The sequence below is a fragment of the Canis aureus genome, chromosome X (genome assembly GCF_053574225.1).
Source record: "Canis aureus isolate CA01 chromosome X, VMU_Caureus_v.1.0, whole genome shotgun sequence".
Classification (NCBI taxonomy): Eukaryota; Metazoa; Chordata; class Mammalia; order Carnivora; family Canidae; genus Canis; species Canis aureus.
In genome coordinates this window covers 80,987,619-81,008,609 of record NC_135649.1, presented here as the reverse complement: position 1 = coordinate 81,008,609, position 20,991 = coordinate 80,987,619, and the positions used below count along the sequence as shown (strand labels likewise).

The following is a 20,991-nucleotide window of genomic DNA, read 5'->3' as shown; positions in this document are numbered from 1 at the left end:
AAGGGGAGCAAGTCAAGACTCTGAATAATGAAAGATAGTTTTCCTCACTTTCCTTGTATATACAAAAGGTAAGAGGGCACTGCCAGAGGCCTGAGGGAAACTTCAGGAAAGCACAGAGGTAAAATGATAATAGGTTCACAGAGCACCATCTGTTGAGTCAGCTTCTCCTGCGATGCCCAATTTCCTAAACCAACACCCAGAGTGATAAAAAAAAAGGTGGAGAATGTTTGTCCTCCAGCTCTGGTTTCTATCAGTAATATTTGTAGTATCCCTTGGGAAGGAGATTATGGGAATAATGCAAGATCTCCTTTCCTTTTCCTTCAAGCCAAATGCCTTCTTCAGCTAAACTCTGTATCAGGGATACCACTTTTCAGGAGGATGGTGGAACCCCATCTTAAAAGTTTCCCCCCAAGTTAAGTCTCAAAGCCCTTAGAATTACTTCTGGCTACTCTTCAACTCATCTTCACTACTCAGTACATGAAGCCCTAGGACAATAGCCAACAATAGTGAGTACCCCAGTAGAACCAACAGTACCCACTCACTCTGCTTTGAGCAAACATGACAATGAGGAAGGTCCAATGCTCATCAGAGTTTCAGGACCACAGGGAGTTAGGTGGACAGCAGGAGGAGATGAGGTTGGGAAAGTGATAAGGCCAGATTGTGGTGTTTTCAAAGGCCAAGGTAAGAAGTATACATTTAATTCTCAGTGCAGGGGGAAACTACTGGACATTGTTAAGCCAGGGACTGCCATGATTGAAGTTTTAGAAAGATCTCACCTGGATGATGGATTTAGGTAGGACAAGAATAGAATCCAGGGAACTGGTTGAAAAGGCTCTCGGAGGTATGAGATAATGGTGGTTTGTTCTAGGGAGGAAACAGGAGGGCAGAGAAAAGAAGCTGGAGTAGATATATCTTGAAGAGGTAGAGCTAACAGTACCTATTGATGGATTGAATGTGGAGAGTGAGGGGGAAAAAGCCATGACATTTGGGTCATCTGGCATCTGTACCTTCTTAGCACAAAATTCATTCCCAAAATGGAGTCATTAGTAGTTCTTAAAAAAAAAGTTGGCAGTCTTCACTATTCTTTTATTCAAGCATTTGTGGAGCTTCCATCTACATTTAAGGTAGATGGAAGGTACTATGGGACATGTCAAAATGAAGAAGATAAAATCCCTGTGCTCAGGGAATTTATAATGTGATAGGGGATGAATATAAATACCTAAGTAACCACGAAACCCTAACCAGAATGTCATGTCATGAAGGAGATGCTGACAAAATGAGTGTTCAAGAAAGGAGAAAGCACAAGGACGCCTGGGTGGCTCAGTGGTTGAGCGCCTCCCTTTGGCCCAGGGCGGGATCCTGGAGTCCCGGGATCGAGTCCCACATCAGGCTTCCTGCATGGAGCCTGCTTCTCCCTCTGCCTGTGTCTCTGCCTCTCTCTCTGTGTCTCTCATGAATAAATAAAATCTTTAAAAAAAAGAAAGGAGAAAGCACAGCTGGTTAATCAAGGAAGACTTTATAGTGCCTCTGAGCAGAGACTTGAAGACTCAGTTTGACCTGGAGGAGACTAGAGAAGTCATGCCAGGTTTTGCATAAACAGGAGTGGTAAAAGCAGGAATATGGTGAATGAAGAATGTATGGCTTCTCTAAGGCACACAGGAAGTAAAATTAAAATGATGTAAGAGTATGGGGGGTGGTGTCCCTAAGTGTCAGGGGTAAAGCATTTACTTTATATAACTCAATAAGCAAGAGAGAGGCTTTGCAGGTTCCAGGATAGGAGAGCCACATGGTAAAAGCAGTACGTTAGGAAGGTTTTTCTGGTTGTCATGTGGAGGATGAATTATGTGGCTATATGCTGAAAGCACAGAGAAGGGATCAAGGCTTGCCCAAGGGATACCATCAAAGGCAGAACTAGAGCAAGACAGTGGGGATGGAGCAGAAGGGAAGGACATGAGAGAGGACATGGAGACAGAATCAACAAGGTGGGACCACTAATTAAATGTGGAGGAGAGAACGGGGTTAACATCACCATGAAGCACATGGGAGTGTAGTGGTATCTAGATGGGGAAGTCAGAGCAGGAGTTGGCTTCAGGAGAAATGCTTGACATGAATTTGTTTCAGATGCTGTCAAATTATGTAGATAGGCATGCCCAGCAAACAGCTTAATGTCTGGGCTGCAATGCTGGAAAGATATTAGGTCAGGGATGGACATGGGGTCATTATCCCAAGAGAAAGCAGCCGATGCCTCTGCAGTGGATGTAAGTGCCCAAAGTAAATGTGTACAAAGGAAAGAGGGTGGATGACTGGGTGCCACAGAAAAGCTAGAGTTCAGGTAGGAGAAGAAGAAAAGCTAATCAAAGAGACAAAACAATAAAATGCCATTTTCGATTATATTGGCAATATATAGTTTTAAACTATGTGTCAGCAAAGTTGCAGGGAAATAGGCATCCTTACACATTGCTGATTGAGAAGGGATGGGGATACATTTGCTAGAGGGAAATGTGCCATATCAAGAGACATCAAAATGTTCCTACTGTGCTTGCTTCAGCCAATAGATACTAAAATTGGAATGATATAGAGATTAACATGGCCCCTGCAAAGGATGACATGCAAATTTATGAAGCACTCCATTTTTCTCCTCTGGAATTAGACAGTGTTACTGGTTGGGCAACCTTGTGAATATACTAAAAGCCACTGAATTACACTTAAAAGTAATGAATTTTAGGGTGTGTGAATTACATCTGTTTTTTAAAAAAATGTTCCTACCCTTTGATCCAGTCTTTCCACTCATTGAATTCTATCCTAAGAGAGCAATTAGAGATGCACACATTGATTTATGTACATGAAGTGCCATCCACTGCAGGGATATTTATAATGCTAAAAACAGGAATATCCTAACTGTACAACATTTAGGAAGAGTTAAGTGAAGTATTGTACATCTACATGAAGGAATAATAGTCTGCCATTAAAAACCATATTTCTCAAGACTACTTAATGATCCTGGAAGAGGCTCATAATATAACAGTAAGCGAAAGAAGAAGTATACAAACCTGTATGTAATCAGAGAGGGTGACAGAACATGAGACTCCTAACTCTGGAAAATGAACAAGGGGTTGTGGAAGGGGAGGTGGGCGGGGGGATGGGGTGACTGGGTGATGGGCACTGAGGGGGGCACTTGACGGGATGAGAGCTGGGTATTATACTATATGTTGTCAAATCAAACTCCAATAAAAATATACAAAAAAAAACCACAAAAAACAAAACCTCTGTATATAGTGCCAGCCCAATTCAAAAAATATATGTGCATGTACATATATATTCACATACAATCATATGCATATTAAAAGGCTAAATACAAATACCCTAATAACTTACCTGTAGGTATTTATCTCTATGTGGTGGAATTAAGGGTGATTATTGTTTTTTACACCTTTAAAACATTTCAAAGCTTTCTACACTACACATGTATTACAGTCTAATGAGAACGGCTTTCAAAGAAAAAAGACACCATTCTACATGAACAAATCATTTACCCTGACAATTGTCCAATACAACTGTCTGACACATTTAGGAATCTGCAACTATACTTGTAATTCCACTTAACTATTTCAAACATCTGGATTTTGCCCTCAGGTAAATCAACCTAGAGCCCACCAACTAGCAAAATGCTTTGGTGCTTGGGAGTGTATTCCTCTGTTTATTCTACTAATTAAAAAAATAAATACTCCATCTGAGAATTTTTTACCTCAATATTAGTCCTGGGAGCTGTTCTTTGCTGTGAGAGGTGGCCAGGGCTGGAATAATAAGGAGCAAGTTGAAGGGAGAGCAGGCAAAGGAAAAGAAAGGTCAAGTCATGGGTCAGCATCAAGGCTGTGCCTAGGTGGTTGAAAAAAATTACTACTCAAGGCCTTCTGGGGTATAGTTTCTTCCCAGGTGCCTAATGAACTTGGTGGGACAAAAGTGCATAGAGAGGGGACAAGGCACAGGAAAATCTGGTGGGGGGTATGGCAGCAAGTACCATTTGTCAAGCCATCTAATTGCTAATATTTGCATGCTGTATCTACAGCTCACAAAGAACTTTCATAGACACCATTCCATTTAATCCTTACAACCACCTTATAAAGTCCACTCCAGGAAAGAAGAAACTCAGGCACAGAGGTGAAGTGAATCACACACAGTTTTCTTCACTTCCAAATTCCTGTGTTTTTTTCCCTAAACAGTGGTTCTCCAAGTTTCTTCTATAGATCAGTATCAGCATCCCTAAGAACTCATTAGAAATGAAATTCTGGGGCCCCACTCCAGCCCTCCTGCATCAGAAACTCTAGGGGTGGGGCCCAGCAATCTGAATTTTAATAAGCTCTCCAAGTGATTCTGATGCACACCCAAGTTGGAGAGCCATCACTCTAAAGAATGCTACCATGCATTTTAGAACAGATTTTCAAATGACTTCTTTAAAATACTGGCTGCTGATGCATTACTTATGTGGGGTCTTGTCTTCCAAGGCAGGCTGGGAGCCTCTCTTCAACTGTCAGTGGCTGTGAACATAGTAGAGGCGGCTACCTGAATAGAATTTGGGCTCCAGGGACAGGTGGGAGCGTACTCCTTTCTGGTGAGGAAGGTTCCAGAACCAAGAGGGCAATTCCCTGCTCATACCTTCCCTGTTTGGAAGAGATAGGAGCTGGTGAAAAACGGCCATATATCTACCTCCCTTTCTGAAGTTTCTCCCCACAAAGGCTTTCACATTGTTCACAATGTCCTGCATGAGCCCTGGGGAAATTTCCTGATCTGATGTATTTACAAACCCCTAGTTGCTCAAGGTTTTCATTTCTTTAGCTCTCATTTTGGGATTTTTTAAAAAGATTTATTTATTTATGATAGACATAGAGAGAGAGAGAGAGAGAGAGAGGCAGAGACACAGGCAGAGGGAGAAGCAGGCTCCATGCACCGGGAGCCCGACGCGGGACTCGATCCCGGGACTCCAGGATCGCACCCTGAGCCAAAGGCAGGCGTGAAACCGCTGAGCCACCCAGGGATCCCCTTGGGTTTTTTTTTTAGAGGTTTTTCAAACAACAATTTAGAAAAAAAATGCAGCAATTGAAACAAAATTATTTCCCTTCTGGGGAACATGAACTCCTCTACTCATGCCTCCCCAACCCACTCCCTACTCAATTTCCTCACTGCAGGTAACTACTCTCTCTCTCTCTCTCATGCATGCACTCATGCACTGAATCATACAGATTCCTTCCTCTTGGGTTGAAGAACAAATAAATCAGTTGCTTTTTTAAAAATTGGACTTGGCTTAAACTGGATTTTAAATTTTGTCAAGGTAATGTTTGTAAAATTGAAACAAAACTCATACATAAAAACACTAAAGCTAAAAGACAGAATCATGGAATGAAAATGGTAAAGTATTCAAAATTCTAGCAGTGAACGGAATCAGTTGTATTTTTGTATTTCCCTTTCTACATAGGGACTAGCATTGAATTAATTAATTAATTCATTATTGAGAGTCAAGTAAGCAGTATTCAAGATGCTCAAGATGTTGGGGACAGAGCAGTGAACAAAACAGACAAGACTTCAGTCCTCATGGGGTTCAACTCAATAAATATATAAAATATGAAATATATGTCAGATTGTGATAAGTACTATGAAGGCAGAGAAAGAAGGGTAAGGGGTAGACTGACAGTAGTGTGTTGGGGGGCAATGCTATTTCAGAGAGTGTGGTCAGGGAAGGTCTCTGCTGGGAGGTAATATTTGAGCAGTGGCCTAAATGAAGTCAGGGAAGGAGTGAGGCACGTACTTGAGGAAAGAATGTTCTTACGCAGAGGCATCGGCAAGTGTGATGGTTCTGAGAGAGGATTGGCTTGCCATAGTCGATAGCAAGAATAGCATGAAAACTAATGTGGCAGGAGTAGAATGAATAAGACAAAGAAGGGTAGGAAATGAGGTTGAGGAAGGAGCCTGGGGCCAGGTAAGTGGCTCATTGTAAGGACTCTGGGTTTAATTTTAAGAGTGATGGAAATAAACTCTGTGTCTACCATGTGTCTAGTGGCAGCCAGAGTCTAAAAAGTCTGCTCTGTGATCCTTGCCTTCAGAAAGCTTTCAATCTGTCCATTTAGGGAAATAAACCAGAATTACAGGAGACTTGAAAAGGGGTGTGGATTCTTGTTATCTCACCTCTACTTGGTCCTAATCTTTCTTCTTTTTAAAGATTTTATATTTATTCATGAGAGACACACAGAGAGAGGCAGAGACATAGGCAGAGGGAGATGCAGGCTCCCTGTAGGAAGCCTGATATGGAACTCGATCCCAGGACCCCGGGATCACGAGGTGAGCCAAAGGCAGACGCTCAATCACTGAGCCACTGAGGCGCTCTACTTGGTCCTACTCTTTCCAGCCACTGTTAGTAGAAAAGAGCTCCAAAGGAGAAAGAGGCTTGCCCCCTAAGCCAATTTGAGAAGATTCTCCCACTTTAGAATTTAGGCATTTTTATCTCAAAAACACAATGTTTATTATGCGTTCCAAATGGTAAAACATTTCATACTCATAACAGCCCTATGAAGCAAGCACTACTATCATCATCCCCATTTTACAGAGGGGAATATCAGAAGCTCAGAGCGTAACTTGCCCAAGTTACTTGAGTTACTTGCCCAAGATCACAGAAGTAGAAAGCCACAGAGATAGTATTGAAACCCGGGGCACTTGATGGGATGAGCACTGGGTGTTATACCATATGTTGGCAAATTGAATTTAAATGAAAAAATTTATCTTTGTGTACAGTGAAAGAGAGTGGTCTAGTTTCATTCTTCTGCATGTGGATGTCCAATTTTCCCAGCACCATTTATTGAAGAGACTGTCTTTCTTCCAATGGATAGTCTTTCCTCCTTTATCGAATATTAGTTGCCCATAAAGTTCAGGGTCCACCTCTGGGTTCTCTATTCTGTTCCATTGATCTATGTGTCTGTTTTTGTGCCAGTACCACACTGTCTTGATGACCACAGCTTTGTAGTACAACCTGAAATCTGGCATTGTGATGCCCCCAGATATGCTTTTCTTTTTTAAAATTCCCCTGGCTATTCGGGGTCTTTTCTGATTCCACACAAATCTTAAAATAATTTGTTCTAACTCTCTGAAGAAAGTCCATGGTATTTTGATAGGGATTGCATTAAACGTGTATATTGCCCTGGGTAACATTGACATTTTCACAATATTAATTCTGCCAATCCATGAGCATGGAATATTTTTCCATCTCTTTGTGTCTTCCTCAATTTCTTTCAGAAGTGTTCTATAGTTTTGAGGGTATAGATCCTTTACATCTTTGGTTAGGTTTATTCCTAGGTATCTTATGCTTTTGGGTGCAATTGTAAATGGGATTGACTCCTTAATTTCTCTTTCTTCAGTCTCATTGTTAGTGTATAGAAATGCCACTGACTTCTGGGCATTGATTTTGTATCCTGCCACGCTACCGAATTGCTGTATGAGTTCTAGCAATCTTGGGGTGGAGACTTTTGGGTTTTCTATGTAGAGTATCATGTCATCGGCGAAGAGGGAGAGTTTGACTTCTTCTTTGCCAATTTGAATGCCTTTAATGTCTTTTTGTTGTCTGATTGCTGAGGCTAGGACTTCCAGTACCATGTTGAATAGCAGTGGTGAGAGTGGACATCCCTGTCTTGTTCCTGATCTTAGGGGAAAGGCTCCCAGTGCTTCCCCATTGAGAATGATATTTGCTGTGGGCTTTTCATAGATGGCTTTTAAGATGTCGAGGAATGTTCCCTCTATCCCTACACTCTGAAGAGTTTTGATCAGGAATGGATGCTGTATTTTGTCAAATGCTTTCTCTGCATCCAATGAGAGGATCATATGGTTCTTGGTTTTTCTCTTGCTGATATGATGAATCACATTGATTGTTTTACGGGTGTTGAAGCAGCCTTGTGTCCCAGGGATAAATCCTACTTGGTCATGGTGAATAATTTTCTTAATGTATTGTTGGATCCTATTGGCCAGTATCTTGTTGAGAATTTTTGCATCCATGTTCATCAGGGATATTGGTCTGTAATTCTCCTTTTTGGTGGGGTCTTTGTCTGGTTTTGGAATTAAGGTGATGCTGGCCTCATAGAACGAATTTGGAAGTACTCCATCTCTTTCTATCTTTCCAAACAGCTTTAGGAGAATAGGTATGGTTTCTTCTTTAAACGTTTGATAAAATTCCCCTGGGAAGCCATCTGGCCCTGGACTCTTGTGTCTTGGGAGGTTTTTGATGACTGCTTCAATTTCCTCCCTGGTTATTGGCCTGTTCAGGTTTTCTATTTCTTCCTGTTCCAGTTTTGGTAGTTTGTGGCTTTCCAGGAATGTGTCCATTTCTTCTAGATTGCCTAATTTATTGGCGTATAGCTGTTCATAATATGTTTTTAAAATCGTTTGTATTTCCTTGGTGTTGGTAGTGATCTCTCCTTTCTCATTCATGATTTTATTAATTTGAGTCTTCTCTCTCTTCTTTTTAATAAGGCTGGCTAATGGTTTATCTATCTTATTAATTCTTTCAAAGAACCAACTCCTGGTTCTGTTGATCTGTTCCACAGTTCTTCTGGTCTCGATTTCGTTGAGTTCTGTTCGAATCTTTATTAACTCCCTTCTTCTCTTGGGTGTAGGATCTATTTGCTGTTTTTTCTCTAGCTCCTTTATGTGTAAGGTTAGCTTTTGTATTTGAGTTCTTTCCAGTTTTTGAATGGATGCTTGTATTGCGATGTATTTCCCCCTTAGGACTGCTTTTGCTGCATCCCAAAGATGAATGAAAGATCTAAATGTGAGACAAGATTCCATCAAAATCCTAGAGAAGAACACAGGCAACACCCTTTTTGAACTCGGCCATAGTAACTTCTTGCAAGATACATCCACGAAGGCAAAAGAAACAAAAGCAAAAATGAACTATTGGGACTTCATCAAGATAAGAAGCTTTTGCACAGCAAAGGATACAGTCAACAAAACTCAAAGACAACCTACAGAATGGGAGAAGATATTTGCAAATGACATATCAGATAAAGGGCTAGTTTCCAAGATCTATAAAGAACTTATTAAACTCAACACCAAAGAAACAAACAATCCAATCATGAAATGGGCAAAAGACATGAACAGAAATCTCACAGAGGAAGACATAGACATGGCCAACATGCATATGAGAAAATGCTCTGCATCACTTGCCATCAGGGAAATACAAATCAAAACCACAATGAGATACCACCTCACACCAGTGAGAATGGGGAAAATTAACAAGGCAGGAAACCACAAATGTTGGAGAGGATGCGGAGAAAAGGGAACCCTCATACACTGTTGGTGGGAATGTGAACTGGTGCAGCCACTCTGGAAAACTGTGTGGAGGTTCCTCAAACAGTTAAAAATAGACCTGCCCTACGACCCAGCAATTGCACTGCTGGGGATTTACCCCAAAGATACAAATGCAATGAAACGCCGGGACACCTGCACCCCGATGTTTATAGCAGCAATGGCCACGATAGCCAAACTGTGGAAGGAGCCTCGGTGTCCAACGAAAGATGAATGGATAAAGAAGATGTGGTTTATGTATACAATGGAATATTACTCAGCTATTAGAAATGACAAATACCCACCATTTGCTTCAATGTGGATGGAACTGGAGGGTATTATGCTGAGTGAAGTAAGTCAGTCGGAGAAGGACAAACATTATATGTTCTCATTCATTTGGGGAATATAAATAATAGTGAAAGGGAATATAAGGGAAGGGAGAAGAAATGTGTGGGAAATATCAGAAAGGGACACAGAACGTAAAGACTGCTAACTCTGGGAAACGAACTAGGGGTGGTAGAAGGGGAGGAGGGCGGGTGGTGGGAGTGAATGGGTGACGGGCACTGGGGGTTATTTTGTATGTTAGTAAATTGAACACCAATAAAAAATAAATTAAAAAAAATAAATGAAAAAATTTTTAAAAATTAAAATAAAAAGAAACCCAGGGAGCTTGGCTCCAGAGCCCAGGATCTTAACCAGGATTCTAACCTGCCTTGCCTACAGGTAGAGATAAAAGGATGGGGAGGGAAGGAGGATGAATCCAAAGCTGAGAATAAAAGGGAAAGCCTCCCAAATGCTCTGGGTGACCAAGAAGAGTGCTGGAGGCCTATAAGAGACTTGTGAGGGAAATATACTGAATTAGCCATGGGGGAGAACTAGAGGAGCAGGCTGTGGGATATCACATCCATTGGGGAGTCCACAAGGAGTGTGAATGCACAGCATTCAAGCAAGAGGGCTTTGACACTGGAGACATATCCTATAGAACACTGAGAGGCCACAGAACTTTAGAGTATCCTCACCTGCCCAGTACACAATACATAACATCTAATAACCTGCGGGCAAAGAAATCTACACAAAGGAGGTCATGTTTGAGGTCTGGCCTTAGAGGAAGGGTAGGGATTGACCCAAATGAAAGGTATTCCTGTAGAAGAAGTAACATGTGAAAATCATGGAAATGGGTGGAAAAAAAGGTTCTGAGAGTAAGATGTGAGAGGAGGGGTGTTGAGAGGTAAGGCTAGAGAAGGAGGCTGGACACAACTAATGTTAACGGGTTTGGATTTTCCCACAGGCACTGAGGAGCCAGTGTAAGATTTTAAGTATGACAGTGGCACGACCAGATTTGCATTTTGGAAAGATGTATTGGTTGGTATTTTGTAGGGAAAAAAGAGGCAGGTGGATCACCTAGGAAATAAATGTTATAATCCAAGTGATCTCTGATTCAGGGATAGAGTGGAGAGGTATATTTGAGAATTGTCTTGTCTGGGAGGTAGAACCAATAAATCTTGGTGTCTTACTGGACAGATGTGAGGAGTAAACAAGAGGAGGGAGTCCAGAATGTCTGCCAGATTTCTCACTTCAGTAAATGATTCAGCCTGTCACCAATACCAGCAGAAGAATGGGGAGAGAAATCAATCCAATTTTGCACAAGTTGATTTTTAAGTATTTTTTTAAACAATACTTACAGAAGGCATTCCATTCCAAGAGTACAAAGGCATAAACAATAAAAAATGGATCCCCCCACACTCCTGGGGAAACCACTGTTAACATTTTCTTGTTTATCCCTGGGTAGCAATATGGTATAGTATTAAAAGATTTATTAGCTCTGGAACCAGACTGTCTAGATCTGAATCCATCACTGCTAGCTGTATGGTCTTGGGCTAGTTATTTAACATCGCTGCCTCACATCATCTGTAAAATGGGAATTTTAATAATAGAACACAAAAAACGCACATGAGAATAATGTTCAGAAACTTGATGTTTGTGTTTAACAATATATCTTGGAGATAATTTCATATATGCATGTACTTTTCCACAAATTTTTAATAACTGCATAGTATTGCACCATGCAAATTTTGTTCAGTTTTTTTTTTAACCTTTATCCAATTAATGAATACTGAGGTTGTTTCTAATTTTTTCTTTTTTTTGGCTCTTACAAATAATGCTACAGTGAATATCTCTGTCCATCTTCACACACAGAGATGATTATATCTATTAGACGAAGTGGAATTACATTCCACAGAATATGCGAATGTTTGTGATAAAAAGTCTCCTGAAATCCAAAGAGGTTATGCTAATTTGCACTTCAACCAACAATGTATTACAGCAATGCTTTTCAAACTCTAATGTGCAAACAAATCACCTGAGGATCTCATTAAAATGCAGATTCTGATTTAGTAGATCTGGGTTGGGACTGTATTTCTAACAAGCTCTGGGTTGATACAGATTCTCCTGTAGGTCCAAGGATCACACTTTGAGTGGCAAAGTATATAGTAAGGTGTAAAAGTGTGTTTCTCTACATGCTTGCAAAAAATAATGTATACTGAATGCTCTGATTTTTGCCATTCCAATAGGTGAAAGTTGCATCTTAAGGTAAGAGTTGTTGCTTAAGATGCCTGTTGTTGAGTATCTTTTCATTTATTTTTATAGACCAACATTCTTTTTCTTTGGACTATTTAGGTCCTTTTTTCTCTTTAATAATGGTTTGTTGGTATTTTCCTTAATGATTCTCAATCTCAATAGCTCTTTATATATAAAGGGAACAATCTCCCTTACAGATCCAAAACCTTCTTCCCAGTTTTTTGTCTTTAGATTTTGTTAATGCGTTTTTGTGCTGCTCTACATTTTAACTTTGGTATAGTCAAATTTATTAATTATTTCCTTTATGGTTTCCTTTGTATCTTGTTTAGAAAGACCTTTAATATTTCAAGATAAAATCATATGTTAAAAATCATATACTAGGGATGCCTAGGTGACTCAGTGGTTGAGCATCTGCCTTTGGCTCAGGGTGTGATCCCGGGGTCCCAGAATTGAGTCCTGCATCAGGCTCCCCATAGGGAGCCTGCTTATCCCTCTGCCTATGTCTCTGCCTCTTTCTGTGTGTCTCTCATGAATAAATAAATACAATCTTTTAAAAAATCATGTACTAAACTCTGGTCTTTGGATAAATTTCTAGACCCAATTATGGTCCATTGATCCACATTGGTCCACATTGGATCCATATGGTCCACATTGATTATTCATGTGCCAGTTTTAATTGCCGTAGTTTTATATGTTTCAAAAGGACTGGTCTCTTTCTCCTTTATTACTTTTCTTTTTCAGACCTTTCCTGACTAATCTTATAGATTTATATTTCCATATGTACTTTAGAATCACCTTGGGCATGCTAGATTATGATGTATCTGGGAGACAGCCTGGTAGAGAAGTATAACATTCAGTTGAATCTAGAAACTAGGAGTGTGGTCTTCTCTCTGTGTGGGTATCTGGGAATTATTAGTAGTACCTGAAGCTTCTCAAGAAAAGTTCATAGAATGGGAAAGAGGGCCTGAGACAGAATTTTGGGTTAGTGGTCCTCAAAGTTCAGTAACTCAGACCAGCAGCACCAGCAATACCTGAGAACTTCTTGGGCCCTAATTGGATCAGAAACTGGGGGGAGGGGCACCAATAAGTTCCTTAACAAATCCTCCAGGGAATTTTAATGCACATTCAAGTTTGAGGACCACTATTTTAGGGTATACCAGTAGCTAGGAGACACATTAAGGAAAAAGAACTGAAAATAAGCAGTAGGAAGAAAACCAGGAAAAAGAGATATTTAATAATCAAAGAGGAGAAATTTCCAAAAAGAAGAATTCAATAAGGCTAATATTTATTAAGCAACAACCACTTCCAAAGGGCTTTATATCATCTCATTCACTCATCTCATTTACTCCTATGACTCCACAAGGTTATAGAAATCTTCTCACAGATGAGGAAATTGTGATTAAGTAACTTGCTTAAGGCTGGCCAGTTGGTAAATGATTTAACACCAGTGCTATTATATATCAATGGCTACCTTCCTTCCTTTATACTACATTGCTGAAAAAGTCTATTAAAATTGCCCATTAAAAAGGGAAACGTGCTCCTTCCTTTTTTTTTTTTTTTTCAACCTGGAGGACCCGAATGCATCTTGGAACTAGAAGAGTACTGTGGTAGTGGAAGAAGCCAGACTGCAGTGAGGAAATGAGAGGCAGGAAAGGGAGACAATGAACATAAGAATACTTTTCAAGAGCCTAAGGAGCTACGCTGTGAAGGCAAAGAGAATGGTAGTTGGAGGAGGATTAAGGTTAAGGGCAGATGGTGTTTTTAGGAGGAAGCGACCACCTAAAGATACTTATGTGTAATTGAGGCTAGTTTAGATTGCAAATATCATTCTGTGGGTTTAGAACAATCTTTGGTCCTGATCTCTCATCTAAGCACCACATCAGTTCTACCTACCTGGCAGTTCAACTGTCAGTTGAATCTCCACATATCAATCATCTCAAACTGAGAGAAAGCCAAACAAACATTGGCATCAAGCCTACCTCTTCCTACTTTATCTTTTAAAAAATCTTGTTTATTTGTTTGCTTTAAATCTTTAAAGGTCTGGGGATGCCTGTGTGGCTCAGCTGTTGGGCATCTGCCTTTGGCTCAAGGTGTGATTCCATCAATCCTGGGATTGAGTTCTGCATGGGGCTCCCCACCGGGAGCTTGCTTCTTCCTCTGCCTATGTCTCTCTGTGTCTCTCATGAATAAATAAATAAAACCTTAAAAAATCTTTAATCTTTAAAGGTTAACCTTTTAAGGTTACTGGCTCAAACCTTGTAACTACCATTTACTTCTCTTCTTTAACCTGTGTACTGAATCAGTCACCAAGTACTGGTTTTGAAATATCTCTGCCATTAACTCTTCCAGTCTATTCCTACTGTCACTACACTACATAAGCAATCATACCACATGGTCACCCTACATCCAGTCAACCCATATCAATTTCCCACAAACATCAATTTCATTCCTATTCACCTACTTACAATCCTGTAATAGCTCCCCACTGTTCTAGTTTGCTTTTCTGGGCTTTTTTTTTTTTAAAGATTTATTTATTCATGAGAGACACACACACACAGAGGCAGAGACACAGGCAGAGAGAGAAGCAGGCTCCATGCAGGGAGCCCGACGTGGGACTCGATTCAGGGACCCCAGGATCACACCCTGGGCTGAACGCAGACACTTAACCACTGAGCCACCTAGGCGTCCCCTTTTCTGGGCTTTCTATAGATTATTCAAATTTTCCTCTTACTAATTCCCTACATAAATCTGAAGTTGGATGGGCTTCCTCAAGAATCTCCACACTTACATTTCTCTCCATCCTCTCTTTATGCCTTCCCACATATCATTTAAGAATTCAGCCAACCTCCTCACCCCTCTCTTTTTTGCAATTTCCTTGTGATGCTCTTCTTCCAATTTTCATAATCACTTGCTGCTGGTATCACTCATTTAGACAATCATATATTTCTTTGCTCAACCATTTTACCTATATATGTCTCATCTCCCTCCACTAGAGTTCAGAGCTATATCATACTTCTATGATCACCACCACACTGCTTAACATATTGTTAAGTACATGCTAGGCACTCACACTCAAAAGTATTTATTAAATCAATGAAATTATTAAATCATGGGAACTTGCTCTTTAAAGAGGTATTTGGTAAATTAATTTTTGGAAAGTGCCTATTTCTTTTTTAACTTTCAAATGCCATATTTATTTTTTTCAAATGCCATATTTAAAACAGTACATATTCACTGGCGATATACCCCGTATCAGGTACTGTTCTAGGCATTTTTTTTCATGAAGTACCTATTTCATCTTTACCAGATCCCTGTAAGGTGGGAAATACAACCCTGAATTACTCATAAGGACAAGACTATGATATGGTTAGAGGCTTGCCTAGTATTTCCACTATTTCCACTGAGTACTCAGAATCTACACTTAAAACCTCCAAGTCCGGGCAGCCTGGGTGGCTCAGTGGTTTAGCGCCTACCTTCATCCCAGGGCGTGACCCTGGAGACCTGGAGACCCTGGATCAAGTCCCATGTTGGGCTCCCTGCATGGAGCCTGGTTCTCCCTCCGCCTGTGCCTCTGCCTCTCTCTCTGTTTCCTCTCTGTGTATTCTCGTGAATAAATAATAAAATCTTTAAAAAAGCAAAACAAAAAAAACCCTCCAAGTCCATTGCTCTATTCTTCATAACAGATTCCTTTCTTTCCATTTTTATCTTTAAAACAGAGTCCCATGGTTCTTAATTAAATCATACACATTATTTTTTCTAGAGCCTTGGTGTAAGAAAAATTCTAATTAACAAAATAGGTAAATAATGTATATATTTATATCTCAAGTTTAGTGTCTAATTACAGTTACTATGAGTAATGAGAGAAAGTACTATTGTGTCTCCAAAGTAAGTCTGTGCCACAATGCAAAAGGAGATGAGATGCAGCAGTGTGCTGTATTAACATTCATAATTATGCATCTTATGTTCCAAGAATGAATTGTTGTTTAACAGCAAGGGAAAATGACAATAATAAGAATTATGGCAAAAGCACATAAGGTTAATCAACATATAATCGACTCACAAATATGCACATTTTAGATGTTTTCTTTTATTGGTGTTTATGATTTATTATTTAGAAACACTGTAAACTAATCTACCAGAATATATTTCCCTATTAAAGATCCCTGAAATGAAAACATGCACACATAAAGTGAATTAATTTTTTATGACACATAGTAGATATATCATTTAAGGAGATTTTGTTCCGCAAATGCAATAACCTACACATAATGAGGTGTCGACTTCTTCAGTGATACTTAGTCTAAAACACACACATATATATATATACAAACACACACTTTGGGGGCAATTTAAGCCTATTGGGAGAAAAAGACTAGATTAAAAACTCTTTTTTTTCCGTATCTCCTAATGCATGCTTTATTAAATACAGCACACCCCAAAGAAACAGGAGGAATGCAGAATACAAATGACAGCATTTTCCCAGTGACTAAGATTGACTCTGCTTCAGGTCAGGAAAGAAGATACCTTCACCCACCAGATAGCTATTGGATGTCCTGATGTAAGAAACCAACAACCATCAGTTAGTTGCATACATCCACACCTAGAACTTTAACTCTCACCCTAAGAGCTAATTAACTCAGTTTATTCTTCCATTGAGGCTAGCAAGCATCCCAGGTCAAGGCAAAGTTAAAGCCTGGGTGACTGGGAAAGACTCAATTATTCTCTCAGACCAATTTACACTTGATTTTGCTCTGGGCTTTACTGGGATGCAAGGTCACAGCTGAGGACAATACAGGGTGAGGTGAGGGAGAAAGCATGCACAGCCTAAGGATTTTTAAAGTCAAACCAGGATTTCTTGAAGATCTCAATTGAAACATTCAATTTAAAGCCTCTGAAAATATTACTGAGACAGAAGCAAAGAAAGTAGGCAGGCAGGAACCAGCTGAGGTGTTTAGAGAGCAAACTAGAATCAGATAGACCTGGTCGTAAGACAGTGAATGTGACAGTTACCTCTTTTCTTTGTACCTCAATCTCTTCACCTGCAATATGGGGATATACTTGTCCCAATACCTCATAAGAGATCCATCATGATTAAATGACATGATGTACTTGAGAGCTGCTAGCACTGCATCTGACCCCATAGTAAGTGCTGGGATAGAGGGACAGAACTAACATTTACAGAGTGTCTATTACATCTGAAAGGAATCATGGTGCTGCCTGACCCTCTTCAAACTTAGGTGGTAGGCACCTTGGTGGAGCCTTTTTGCCTGACTCCAAATTCCTAAGGAGAACTCAGTTTTCCTTTACTGGTATTAACATTTTCAAACCAACTATTGGGTAGAGGACTGAAACAGCACTATCTTAGTGAACTATGGAACTCTGATAGTCCCAGTGACTGGAATTCACCAAAACTTAGAAATGTTGATACAGGGAAAATAAGTGGGTTCTGGAGTCACATACAGAGACTGGACTTGGGTCCTAGCTCTAACACTTATTAGCTATTTGGCTTTAGACAACTCACATGTTCATTCTGAGTCTTGGTTTCTTCACATGATACACATTTTGTAGAACTGTGGTGAGAATGTAAGGTGCTATCACTATTATATATTCATGATCACACAAGGTCTCAGGCCAAGCAAGCTGCTCAGATTCTGGGATATAATACACAAGCAACACAGAGCAGCTTTCTCTGTCCAGCTATGGGAAACCAATGGCCATTGGAAGGGATAACCCTGATAAACAATTGGGAGGGGAGAAGAAATTCTTTTTCCTATGGCACAAGAAGGACTTTCTAGCAATTTTTCTTCTTTTGGAGGATTCATCATAGTAGTGATCCTGAATCACATATAAGAGATCAGCCATAATCCCTACTCATCCTTAGACTTTCATTAATTAAGCACCATGCTTCTCCCAAGAAGTACAGAGTAGCAAAGAATCACACACACACACACACACACACGCACACACACACACACACACACAAGGAGAAGGAAAGATATTATAAGAGAACAATTCCCTTTTTATAAAGATTTTTATTTATTTATTCATTCATGAGAGACACAGGGAGAGAGGGAGAGAGAGAGAGAGAGGCAGAGACACAGGCAGAGGGAGAAGCAGTCTCCATGCAGGGAGCCTGACGTGGGACTCGATACCAGGCCTCCAGGATCAGGCCCCGGGCTGAAGATGGCACTAAACCACTGAGCCACTTGGGCTGCCCAATTTCCTAATCTCATACAAAATTCATGCAAAAAACTAGTTTTTAATTTTTATTCAAAATGTTCCATTCTGTTGGAAGGGCCATGGGTACTTTAAGGAATCTATTCCTGAAATGCAAAGACGGACAATTTCAGGTAAGTAACTTTTACTGTGTATACATTTAAGTCAAACAAATTTTATGACTGGGAAAAAGACAAGGGCAGGTGATGTCTTACTCTTTCCCTTAGGTAGAAAACCTGCTCTGTATAACTTCTCAAAGACTATTCAAAGGCATACTATTTACTTTATACTTAACAAAATTGAAAGATATTCTGTACCCTCACTACAGGGGGAAAAAATGGAAGAATATATCTTTTGCATTAGGAGCCAGAGACATAATCATTTTTAGCTGAACAAGGATGCTAGAATGGCCAACCAATGCTTTCCCTTTGATTAGTTGGAAAGCAATCAATGCACTCTTGCTAGATTGGAGCTTTCACTCAAAATAGAAACTGGCCTGAAGTCCAGAAAGCTGGCAGTTCAGAGACAAATCCCCAGAAGAGATCTTGACACTTGCACTGAGATCCAGGTTTGACATACTCATCAGGACCTAAGTTTAAGACTAGGTCTTGCAGAAGCTGTTAAGTAATAAAAACTGGTAAAACATATTGACCATCTTTAGGATTCATACATTTCTTTCATCAGCTAAAAGAAATACTTTTGGTGCTTAAGGTTTGCTTAGTTTATTTTTTTAATAAAGACATTAGAATTTTAAGAAGACTATTTGGTGAGGTGTAGTTTTAGGTTTACAGCAAAATTAAGAGGAAGGTACAGAGATTTCCCATATATCCCCTATCCCCACAAATGCATAACCTCCCCCATTGTTTACATCCCCCACCAGAGTAGTACATTTGTTACAACTGATGAACCTACATAGATACATCATAATCAAAGTCCACAGTTTACATTAGAGTTCACTTTTGGTGTTGTACTTTCTATGGGTTTGGACAAATGTGTAATGGCATGTATCCACCATCAGAGTATCATACAGAATAGTCTCACTACCCTAAAAATCATCTGTTGTCTGCCTTTTCATCCCTCCCTCCTTCCTCACTAACCCCTGACAACCACTGATCTTTTAACCATCTCCACAGTTTTGCCTTTTCCAGAACGTCATATATAGTTGAAATCATAGAGTATGTAGACTTTTCAGATCAGCTTCTTTCATTTAGTAATATGCATTTAAGGTTCATGGCTTGATAGCTTATTTCTATTTATTGCTGAATAATATTCCATTATTTATCATGGTTTATCATAAATACATGGTTTATCCATTTGCCTATAGAAGGACATCTTGCTTGCTTTCAAGTTTTGGAAAATATAAATGAAGCTGCTATAAACACCCATGTGCATGTTTTTTTATGTGGACACAAATTTTCAACCCCTTTGTGTAAATACCAAGGAGTGCAGTTGCTGGATCATATAGTAAGAGTACATTTAGTTTTGTAGGAAACCACCAAACTGTCTTGCAAAGTGGCTGTACCATTTTGCTTTCCCACCAGCAATGAATGAATTCCTGTTGCTCCACATCCTTGCCAGCATTGATACTGTCAGTGTTCCATATTTTGGTTGTTCTAATAAGTGTGTAGTTATATCTTATTGTTTTAATTTGCATTTCCCTGATGACATATGACAAGAAGCATTTTTCCATATGCTTATTTGCCATTTGTATATATATTTTTTGGTAAGTTGTCTGTTCAGGTTTTTGGCCCATTTTTTTATTGGAGTTCAATTTGCCAACATATAGCATAACACCCAGTGCTCATTCCGTCAAGTGCCCCCTCAATGCCCATCACCCAGTCACCCCAACCCCCTGCCCACCTCCCATTCCACTACCCCTTGTTCGTTTCCCAGAGTTAGGTGTCTCTCATGTTCTGTCACCCTCACTGACATTTTCACTCCTTTCCCCTTTATTCCCTTTCACTGTTTTTTATATTCCCCAAATGAATGAGACCATATAATGTTTGTCCTTCTCTGACTGACTTACTTCACTCAGCATAATACCCTCCAGTTCCATCCACTTTGAAGCGAATGGTGGGTATTTGTCATTTCTAATGGCTGAGTAATATTCCGTTGTATATATAGACCACATCTTCTTTATCCATTCATCTTTCAGTGGACACTGAGACACTGAGGCTCCTTCCACAGTTTGGCTATTGTGGACACTGCTGCTGTAAACATTGGGGTGCAGGTGTTCCGGCGTTTCACTGCATGTGTATCTTTGGGGTAAATCCCCAGTAGTGCAATTTCTGGGTCATAGGGTAGCTCTATTTTTAACTGAGGAACCTCCACACGGTTATCCAGATTGGCTGTACCAGTTCACATTCCCACCACCAATGCAAGAAGGTTCCCCTTTCTCCACATCCTCTCCAACATTTGTTGTTTCCTGTCTTGTTAATTTCCACCATTCTCACTGGTGTGAGGTGGTATCTCATTGTTTTGATTTGTATTTCCCTGATTGGCCCATTTTTAATCAGATTTTTTTTATTGTTGTGCTTTAAGAATTCTTTGTGTATGTGTGTGTGTGTGTGTGTGTGTGTGTGTGTATATAAATTCTTTATTTAAATTCAGTATAGTTAACATATATTGTAGTATTAGTTTCAGGGGTAGAATTTAGTGATTCATCAGTTGCATATAACACCCAGCATATTTTGAATCACAGTCTTTTATCAGACATATCTTTTGGAAATATTTTCTCCTAGTCTGTGGCTTATCTTCTCATTGTCTTGACAATGTCTTTTACAGAGCAGAAATTTTTAATTTTAATGAAGTCCAGCTTATCAATTATTTCTTTCATGGATCATGCCTTTGGTGCTGTATCTAAAAAGTCATCACCATAGC

At 39.8% G+C, this 20,991-nt stretch overlaps 1 protein-coding gene and 1 pseudogene across 1 annotated transcript in view; one reads left to right on the top strand and one right to left on the bottom strand.

Annotated features, from left to right (window-relative positions):
- Positions 1 to 20,991, bottom strand: part of SHROOM4 (shroom family member 4) — a 267,208-nt gene that overhangs the window by 52,352 nt on the left and 193,865 nt on the right. The gene's annotated exons all lie outside the window — the stretch shown is intronic.
- Positions 2,538 to 2,637, top strand: LOC144309279 (U6 spliceosomal RNA; annotated as a pseudogene).